Raw genomic sequence first — 8,774 nt, 5'->3', positions numbered from 1 at the left:
CTGATATCGCAAGCATAAAGGCCTACGATCACGCAAAGCTCATGCGCCGCGCATATTGCTGAATACTATTCCAAGAAATTGACGCGTGTAAATGTGCTACGAATATAGTTGCTTACGATTCCAAGAAGCCGGGTCACATCGACAATATGAATTAGATTCATTAATTAGTCAATGATTTTGGGGAATTCTGCAAATGCAACTTAATAATACTGATATCGCAAGCATAAAGGCCTACGATCACGCAAAGTTCATCCGCCGCGCATATTGCTGAATACTATTCCAAGAAATTGGCGTGTGTAAATGTGGTACGAATATAGTTGCTTACGATTCCAAGAAGTCGGGTCACATCGACAATATGAATTAGAACATTCTAATATATAGTTACGATTCCAAGAAGTCAGCCCACATCGATAATGGGAATTAGAACATTCTAAATATATAGTTGCGTTTCCAAGAAAACGTCGCGCTGGCGATACGAATTAGAATGTTTACTTCCGACGTAAAGCAATTCGCATTCTGAAAACTTCACACTTCTGTTAAAAGTATTGCCATGTGTGCAGGGATGCAGCCATCGCAGATGAGGTAAGATCAATGTTCCAACGTAAAGCAATTCGCATTCTGAAAACTTCACAGTTCTGTTACAAGTATTGTCATGTGCGCAGCGAGGCAGGCAAGGTAAGATCAATGTATTTTTGTGTCAATTTAAACTAAATTTAGCTATAATTTCTCGATGCAGCATTAGCTTACGCGGATTGTGCAGGCAGATTGAATTACGTTGATAGATTGTGAATGCGTGAGCTGGACTAACTTTTTACGTAGTTCGAAATCGCCACTTCTATACATTAATTCAAAGTATTTGTCAGTCATCGCAGCACCGCTCATATTGCGCACCATCTATTTATTTCACGGATAACAAATTACTCTTGCTTTTATCAGAGGATACTTTCCTAGGGTTTGCTTACTAACAGTACTTAGTTTTGATTAATGAAAAAATATAGTGATTGAAAATAGATCACTGGATTATAGTTTACAGAAAACTCCACAATTCTATGTGACGTCCTTGCATGCCAACAACCTTCGAACTATTCGCCACCTCATAAACACGCAATTTTTACAGGCTCACACACTTTGCTGCGTCTGAAGTAGAATTTCAGCGTCGTTGTTTGCTATAAGCCGGGAAATTAGAGTCGCTGCTTCGCGCAATTTTTACAGACAGTCTCACACACTTTGCTGCATCTGAGCTTCATACTAATACATGCATAATTTTTTGCATGACGAGAAAACGGGTAATTAAATCATCAATAAACGCCTCACCACAATTCTTGACATATAATATACTGAGCATATAATAAGCTGACAAAACCTATACTTGAGTACTCCGAAATGTACAAGTACTTTACCTTCACACGTCGTTTTTGTGGAATGAATACTAATTTTAATGAAAAAAGTAAAAATTATGTATATATAATTTATGAGCTATTCTAAAATTCGCTACGCCTGATCGTATCAAAGTCGCTCAACTATAGCATAGATTGTGCCAGCAAAATGCAAATTCGTATTAAGGGTAGCCTGCCTGGTCCCGCTTATTACTCGTAGATAGAATCGAAAAAACTAATCGAAAATATTTACGGAGTTTGGATGCGGCATATTCGGGCTTTTAAAACTTATTCATACTCATGATTCGAAATACTTTAACTAACTTATGTTTTCGACATAAGATAAGCGCAAAGTGTACAAATTTCGAAGTTGCGCAAATACCACAAACTTTGCTTGCTTAAAGAGCCGGCACTAAATGCAAGACAGACTTTACGCAAAACTTGCTATTCTGAAAATTTTGTCAAGGTAATGCTTTAAAAACTTATACTTGGAGCTTTACTTGAGTTTTATAAATTAACGTAAAAGTAGTCATTTCCGAGTAAGTAAAACGTTCGTATTGTAGGTTCATTTCTGCTTAATACTATAATTATCATGGAGTTGGAGCAGTCCAATATCAAAAACACCCGAAAGTATTTGTTGCATATAGCTAAAAACCTAATTGAGTACTCTGAAGAAGTGCAAGTAGCACAGTTTGTGGTATTTCTATGACATCGAAATTTAGCTAACCAGAACTTATACTTGAGTACTCCGAAATGTACAAGTACTTTACCTTTACACGACGTTTCTGTAAAATGAATACTGATTTTATTAAAAAATAAAAAAGCACGAAAAATTACATTTTATCCCAAACCATCAGAATACTAAAGTAGCTTATTGCGTATATGGACCTAATACTAAAGTGTGTGACACAGGAGTGATTCATTAAGTATAGCGCAAGCAGGCCAAACCTATAATTGAGTGCTCCAAAATGTACAAGTACTTCGCTATGTACTCCCTCCACGTAAAAAGTGACAGATTTAGGCAAAAGTTGCTATAGAACTGCGTTAGTTTTAAAGTTGTTCCATCATGCAATGTGTGATGAAATTTGGTATGCTGCATAATCACAATGCCCTGGAGCTCATTTAGACACGTTTTTTAATGTAGTTACACATTCTAGTTGTTTTGATGTAAGGAAAAAATCATTCGATAACTCGATAGTTAACACGCGTTGATGTAACTTTCCTCATTTGTATGCATAGCCTACGCGAAATTATTATTAGCATCTTCGAAACTTTTGGTCTAGTTCATCCGCTTGCATTTCGAAACGGACCATCACGACAAGACTCTAACCCACCACATCCGAGGTTTCAGTTGATCATATCGAAGAATATCATGTCCATTCGTGTTACCACCCACAGATTGCGCCACTGCCTCATCAATAATTGTTACGTCATCATCATCACTAGCTTCCGGCTCTTTACTATACATAACGTGCTGTTCACCGTATCGATAGCACCAAAGAATATCCGTGAAAGGGTTGTAATCTCGGTGAAATAGTGTGCGACACATTTTTCCACAATTCGAATGCATGTCGGTTCATACTAAGACCATGTTACGGTCAAATATGTGTGTTTTTCTGTCTCCAAGTCAGCTCCCCCCACATTGAATGTACAGAGTCGGTGTCAAATTTCTACAGCTACGTAAGGGAATTTTTAGGGTTACCCAGAATGACGATTTTTTCAATATATTTGAGAAATGACATAACGCACCTTTAGGGCTGTGCAATCTGTTCCATCATTATACGCTTGTAAGTCGCCCCGAGCATTCGTGTGTCAACGAGTATGCAGTAATCATTTTCTTCGCTACCTGAAATGGAACGATTTAGCTTCAAACTCAACGCATTAGCATAGCGAATTTAAGTATAGATGATAAATAATATACAGTATAGCTCTACCTAATTAATTCATAATATTGTAACCACAGCGAGATTCGAGTAATAAGCGGGGCTAGATAGTCTACCCTAAACAGAGAACTTGCATATACATTCGAATTTATGCGACTTCGGCTATATTGCCGGTTAACATTATAGCCGCGCACAGGACTGATTATTACGTTATAGCTATTTAAATGGTACGATATAGGAGAAATCTCGGTACGCTGGCGATTTTTTCATAATAGTTGAGAAATGATATAACGCACCTTTAGGGCTGTGCAATTTGCTCCATCATCATACGCTTGTAACTCGTCCCGGGCTTGAATGTGTCCGCGAATATATGCCGTGATCATTTTCTTCGCTACATGAAATGAGACGATATAGCTTCAAACTCAACGCATTAGCATGCTAAATTTAAAAAAATAGGTCGTAAATAATATAGCGAAGCTCTACTTAATTAAATCTTAATATTGTAATAGCACAAATTATGACGTAGCGTGATCTAGGTATTACTATAGATGTAATATATGATTATTCAGCATTCGAAATGATAAGCTTCAGCCATGAAACTCTGGTGATTTTTTCAATATAATTGAGAAATGATATAACGCACCCTTAGGACTGTGCCATCTGCTCCATCATTATACGCTTGTAAGTCGTCCTGGGCTTGCGTGTGTCAACGAGTATGCTTATGACAATGCACCATGTCAAATTTTGTTACGCATTTCATGATTGAACAACTTTAAAACTAATCCAGTTCCATGCCGACTTTTGCGGGGGGCGTAGCACGTACCTATGCATACTCAACTTTAATAACGGAATTACCGAGCTTAACATTGAATGCGCAACTTGAAGATCGGTTCACAGGTGTAGGACATTATGACAATGGAACATACCACTGCGCTAACTTTCAGAATTGTTAAGTATAGTACTCGCACTTTGTGAGAATACCCAAGTAGGTTTTTTGCCTACATGCACCAAATACTCTCAAGTCCTTATGATATTGGAGTACATCAACTTCATGATAGCTAGAGTATTGAACAGAAATGAACCTAGAGTACTAACGTTTTACTTACTCGGAAATGACTACTTCTACCTTATTTTAAAGGATACCTCGTTCGAAGCGAAATTTATGTGGTTTTGGATAATATCCAATATGTAGGCTCACTTTGAAGGGTACTTCCTAAAACTCAAATATTGCGCAAAAGTACAATTAGGGATCTAAAAGTAACTAATATAGATGGTTATTTCCGTAGATAACTTACCCTCTACTCAAGAGGTTTTTCAGGTGGAACTACCTACTTTTAGGACTGTGTATGTCAAAGTAGTTTGGGCTTACGTTTATATCACCTTGACAAGTGGCATTATCAGACATGAAAATGATATTATCACGTAATACCAGAAGTTAACACACGTCAATGTGTTTCGGAATTCACGAGAAATTGGTTATTAAGAGAAGTATATTCTTGTGTACACAATAGCGGAGAGAATATTTAAAATGTAGTAAGCAGACCGATGGGTATTCATTGAGTTGTATAAGCATAAAAAACATTCCCGCGCGCTCCTAAACCCTGCCTAACCCTACCACCTAATCCTAAGACGCGCGCGGGAATGTTTTTATGCTTATACAACTCAATGAATACCCATCGGTCTGCTTACTACATTTTAAATATTCTCTCCGCTATTGTGTACACAAGAATATACTTCTCTTAATAAGCAATTTCTCGTGAATTCCGAAACACATTGACGTGTGTTAACTTCTGGTATTACGTGATAATATCATTTTCATGTCTGATAATGCCACTTGTCAAGGTGATATAAACGTAAGCCCAAACTACTTTGACATACACAGTCCTAAAAGTAGGTAGTTCCACCTGAAAAACCTCTTGAGTAGAGGGTAAGTTATCTACGGAAATAACCATCTATATTAGTTACTTTTAGATCCCTAATTGTACTTTTGCGCAATATTTGAGTTTTAGGAAGTACCCTTCAAAGTGAGCCTACATATTGGATATTATCCAAAACCACATAAATTTCGCTTCGAACGAGGTATCCTTTAAAATAAGGTAGAAGTAGTCATTTCCGAGTAAGTAAAACGTTAGTACTCTAGGTTCATTTCTGTTCAAAACTCTAGCTATCATGAAGTTGATGTACTCCAATATCATAAGGACTTGAGAGTATTTGGTGCATGTAGGCAAAAAACCTACTTGGGTATTCTCACAAAGTGCGAGTACTATACTTAACAATTCTGAAAGTTAGCGCAGTGGTATGTTCCATTGTCATAATGTCCTACACCTGTGAACCGATCTTCAAGTTGCGCATTCAATGTTAAGCTCGGTAATTCCGTTATTAAAGTTGAGTATGCATAGGTACGTGCTACGCCCCCCGCAAAAGTCGGCATGGAACTGGATTAGTTTTAAAGTTGTTCAATCATGAAATGCGTAACAAAATTTGACATGGTGCATTGTCATAAGCATACTCGTTGACACACGCAAGCCCAGGACGACTTACAAGCGTATAATGATGGAGCAGATGGCACAGTCCTAAGGGTGCGTTATATCATTTCTCAATTATATTGAAAAAATCACCAGAGTTTCATGGCTGAAGCTTATCATTTCGAATGCTGAATAATCATATATTACATCTATAGTAATACCTAGATCACGCTACGTCATAATTTGTGCTATTACAATATTAAGATTTAATTAAGTAGAGCTTCGCTATATTATTTACGACCTATTTTTTTAAATTTAGCATGCTAATGCGTTGAGTTTGAAGCTATATCGTCTCATTTCATGTAGCGAAGAAAATGATCACGGCATATATTCGCGGACACATTCAAGCCCGGGACGAGTTACAAGCGTATGATGATGGAGCAAATTGCACAGCCCTAAAGGTGCGTTATATCATTTCTCAACTATTATGAAAAAATCGCCAGCGTACCGAGATTTCTCCTATATCGTACCATTTAAATAGCTATAACGTAATAATCAGTCCTGTGCGCGGCTATAATGTTAACCGGCAATATAGCCGAAGTCGCATAAATTCGAATGTATATGCAAGTTCTCTGTTTAGGGTAGACTATCTAGCCCCGCTTATTACTCGAATCTCGCTGTGGTTACAATATTATGAATTAATTAGGTAGAGCTATACTGTATATTATTTATCATCTATACTTAAATTCGCTATGCTAATGCGTTGAGTTTGAAGCTAAATCGTTCCATTTCAGGTAGCGAAGAAAATGATTACTGCATACTCGTTGACACACGAATGCTCGGGGCGACTTACAAGCGTATAATGATGGAACAGATTGCACAGCCCTAAAGGTGCGTTATGTCATTTCTCAAATATATTGAAAAAATCGTCATTCTGGGTAACCCTAAAAATTCCCTTACGTAGCTGTAGAAATTTGACACCGACTCTGTACATTCAATGTGGGGGTAGCTGACTTGGAGACAGAAAAACACACATATTTGACCGTAACATGGTCTTAGTATGAACCGACATGCATTCGAATTGTGGAAAAATGTGTCGCACACTATTTCACCGAGATTACAACCCTTTCACGGATATTCTTTGGTGCTATCGATACGGTGAACAGCACGTTATGTATAGTAAAGAGCCGGAAGCTAGTGATGATGATGACGTAACAATTATTGATGAGGCAGTGGCGCAATCTGTGGGTGGTAACACGAATGGACATGATATTCTTCGATATGATCAACTGAAACCTCGGATGTGGTGGGTTAGAGTCTTGTCGTGATGGTCCGTTTCGAAATGCAAGCGGATGAACTAGACCAAAAGTTTCGAAGATGCTAATAATAATTTCGCGTAGGCTATGCATACAAATGAGGAAAGTTACATCAACGCGTGTTAACTATCGAGTTATCGAATGATTTTTTCCTTACATCAAAACAACTAGAATGTGTAACTACATTAAAAAACGTGTCTAAATGAGCTCCAGGGCATTGTGATTATGCAGCATACCAAATTTCATCACACATTGCATGATGGAACAACTTTAAAACTAACGCAGTTCTATAGCAACTTTTGCCTAAATCTGTCACTTTTTACGTGGAGGGAGTACATAGCGAAGTACTTGTACATTTTGGAGCACTCAATTATAGGTTTGGCCTGCTTGCGCTATACTTAATGAATCACTCCTGTGTCACACACTTTAGTATTAGGTCCATATACGCAATAAGCTACTTTAGTATTCTGATGGTTTGGGATAAAATGTAATTTTTCGTGCTTTTTTATTTTTTAATAAAATCAGTATTCATTTTACAGAAACGGCGTGTAAAGGTAAAGTACTTGTACATTTCGGAGTACTCAAGTATAAGTTCTGGTTAGCTAAATTTCGATGTCATAGAAATACCACAAACTGTGCTACTTGCACTTCTTCAGAGTACTCAATTAGGTTTTTAGCTATATGCAACAAATACTTTCGGGTGTTTTTGATATTGGACTGCTCCAACTCCATGATAATTATAGTATTAAGCAGAAATGAACCTACAATACGAACGTTTTACTTACTCGGAAATGACTACTTTTACGTTAATTTATAAAACTCAAGTAAAGCTCCAAGTATAAGTTTTTAAAGCATTACCTTGACAAAATTTTCAGAATAGCAAGTTTTGCGTAAAGTCTGTCTTGCATTTAGTGCCGGCTCTTTAAGCAAGCAAAGTTTGTGGTATTTGCGCAACTTCGAAATTTGTACACTTTGCGCTTATCTTATGTCGAAAACATAAGTTAGTTAAAGTATTTCGAATCATGAGTATGAATAAGTTTTAAAAGCCCGAATATGCCGCATCCAAACTCCGTAAATATTTTCGATTAGTTTTTTCGATTCTATCTACGAGTAATAAGCGGGACCAGGCAGGCTACCCTTAATACGAATTTGCATTTTGCTGGCACAATCTATGCTATAGTTGAGCGACTTTGATACGATCAGGCGTAGCGAATTTTAGAATAGCTCATAAATTATATATACATAATTTTTACTTTTTTCATTAAAATTAGTATTCATTCCACAAAAACGACGTGTGAAGGTAAAGTACTTGTACATTTCGGAGTACTCAAGTATAGGTTTTGTCAGCTTATTATATGCTCAGTATATTATATGTCAAGAATTGTGGTGAGGCGTTTATTGATGATTTAATTACCCGTTTTCTCGTCATGCAAAAAATTATGCATGTATTAGTATGAAGCTCAGATGCAGCAAAGTGTGTGAGACTGTCTGTAAAAATTGCGCGAAGCAGCGACTCTAATTTCCCGGCTTATAGCAAACAACGACGCTGAAATTCTACTTCAGACGCAGCAAAGTGTGTGAGCCTGTAAAAATTGCGTGTTTATGAGGTGGCGAATAGTTCGAAGGTTGTTGGCATGCAAGGACGTCACATAGAATTGTGGAGTTTTCTGTAAACTATAATCCAGTGATCTATTTTCAATCACTATATTTTTTCATTAATCAAAACTAAGTACT

General features: G+C 37.2%; 2 long non-coding RNA genes across 4 annotated transcripts; one reads left to right on the top strand and one right to left on the bottom strand.

Moving 5' to 3' along the window:
- Positions 1 to 3,143: 3,143 nt before the first annotated feature.
- LOC145444723 (uncharacterized) lies at positions 3,144 to 4,001 on the bottom strand. 2 transcript variants are annotated; one of them, XR_013916776.1, is made up of 3 exons: positions 3,903 to 4,001; positions 3,556 to 3,650; positions 3,144 to 3,222 (listed from the first exon to the last, which is right to left on the bottom strand). It is a non-coding gene; the product is annotated as an uncharacterized LOC145444723 (long non-coding RNA). The 2 variants fall into 2 exon arrangements; XR_013916775.1 differs by lacking the exon at positions 3,903 to 4,001 and having other exon boundaries at positions 3,556 to 3,836.
- Positions 4,002 to 5,739: 1,738 nt separating this feature from the next.
- Positions 5,740 to 6,597, top strand: LOC145444722 (uncharacterized). Of its 2 annotated transcripts, XR_013916774.1 has the most exons (3): positions 5,740 to 5,838; positions 6,091 to 6,185; positions 6,519 to 6,597. It is a non-coding gene; the product is annotated as an uncharacterized LOC145444722 (long non-coding RNA). The 2 variants fall into 2 exon arrangements; XR_013916773.1 differs by lacking the exon at positions 5,740 to 5,838 and having other exon boundaries at positions 5,905 to 6,185.
- Positions 6,598 to 8,774: the final 2,177 nt, after the last annotated feature.

The sequence above is a fragment of the Botryllus schlosseri genome, chromosome 8 (genome assembly GCF_051294905.1).
Source record: "Botryllus schlosseri isolate E-star chromosome 8, Bs_hap1, whole genome shotgun sequence".
Taxonomy (NCBI): domain Eukaryota; kingdom Metazoa; phylum Chordata; class Ascidiacea; order Stolidobranchia; family Styelidae; genus Botryllus; species Botryllus schlosseri.
This window is presented reverse-complemented; position numbering and strand designations above follow the sequence as displayed.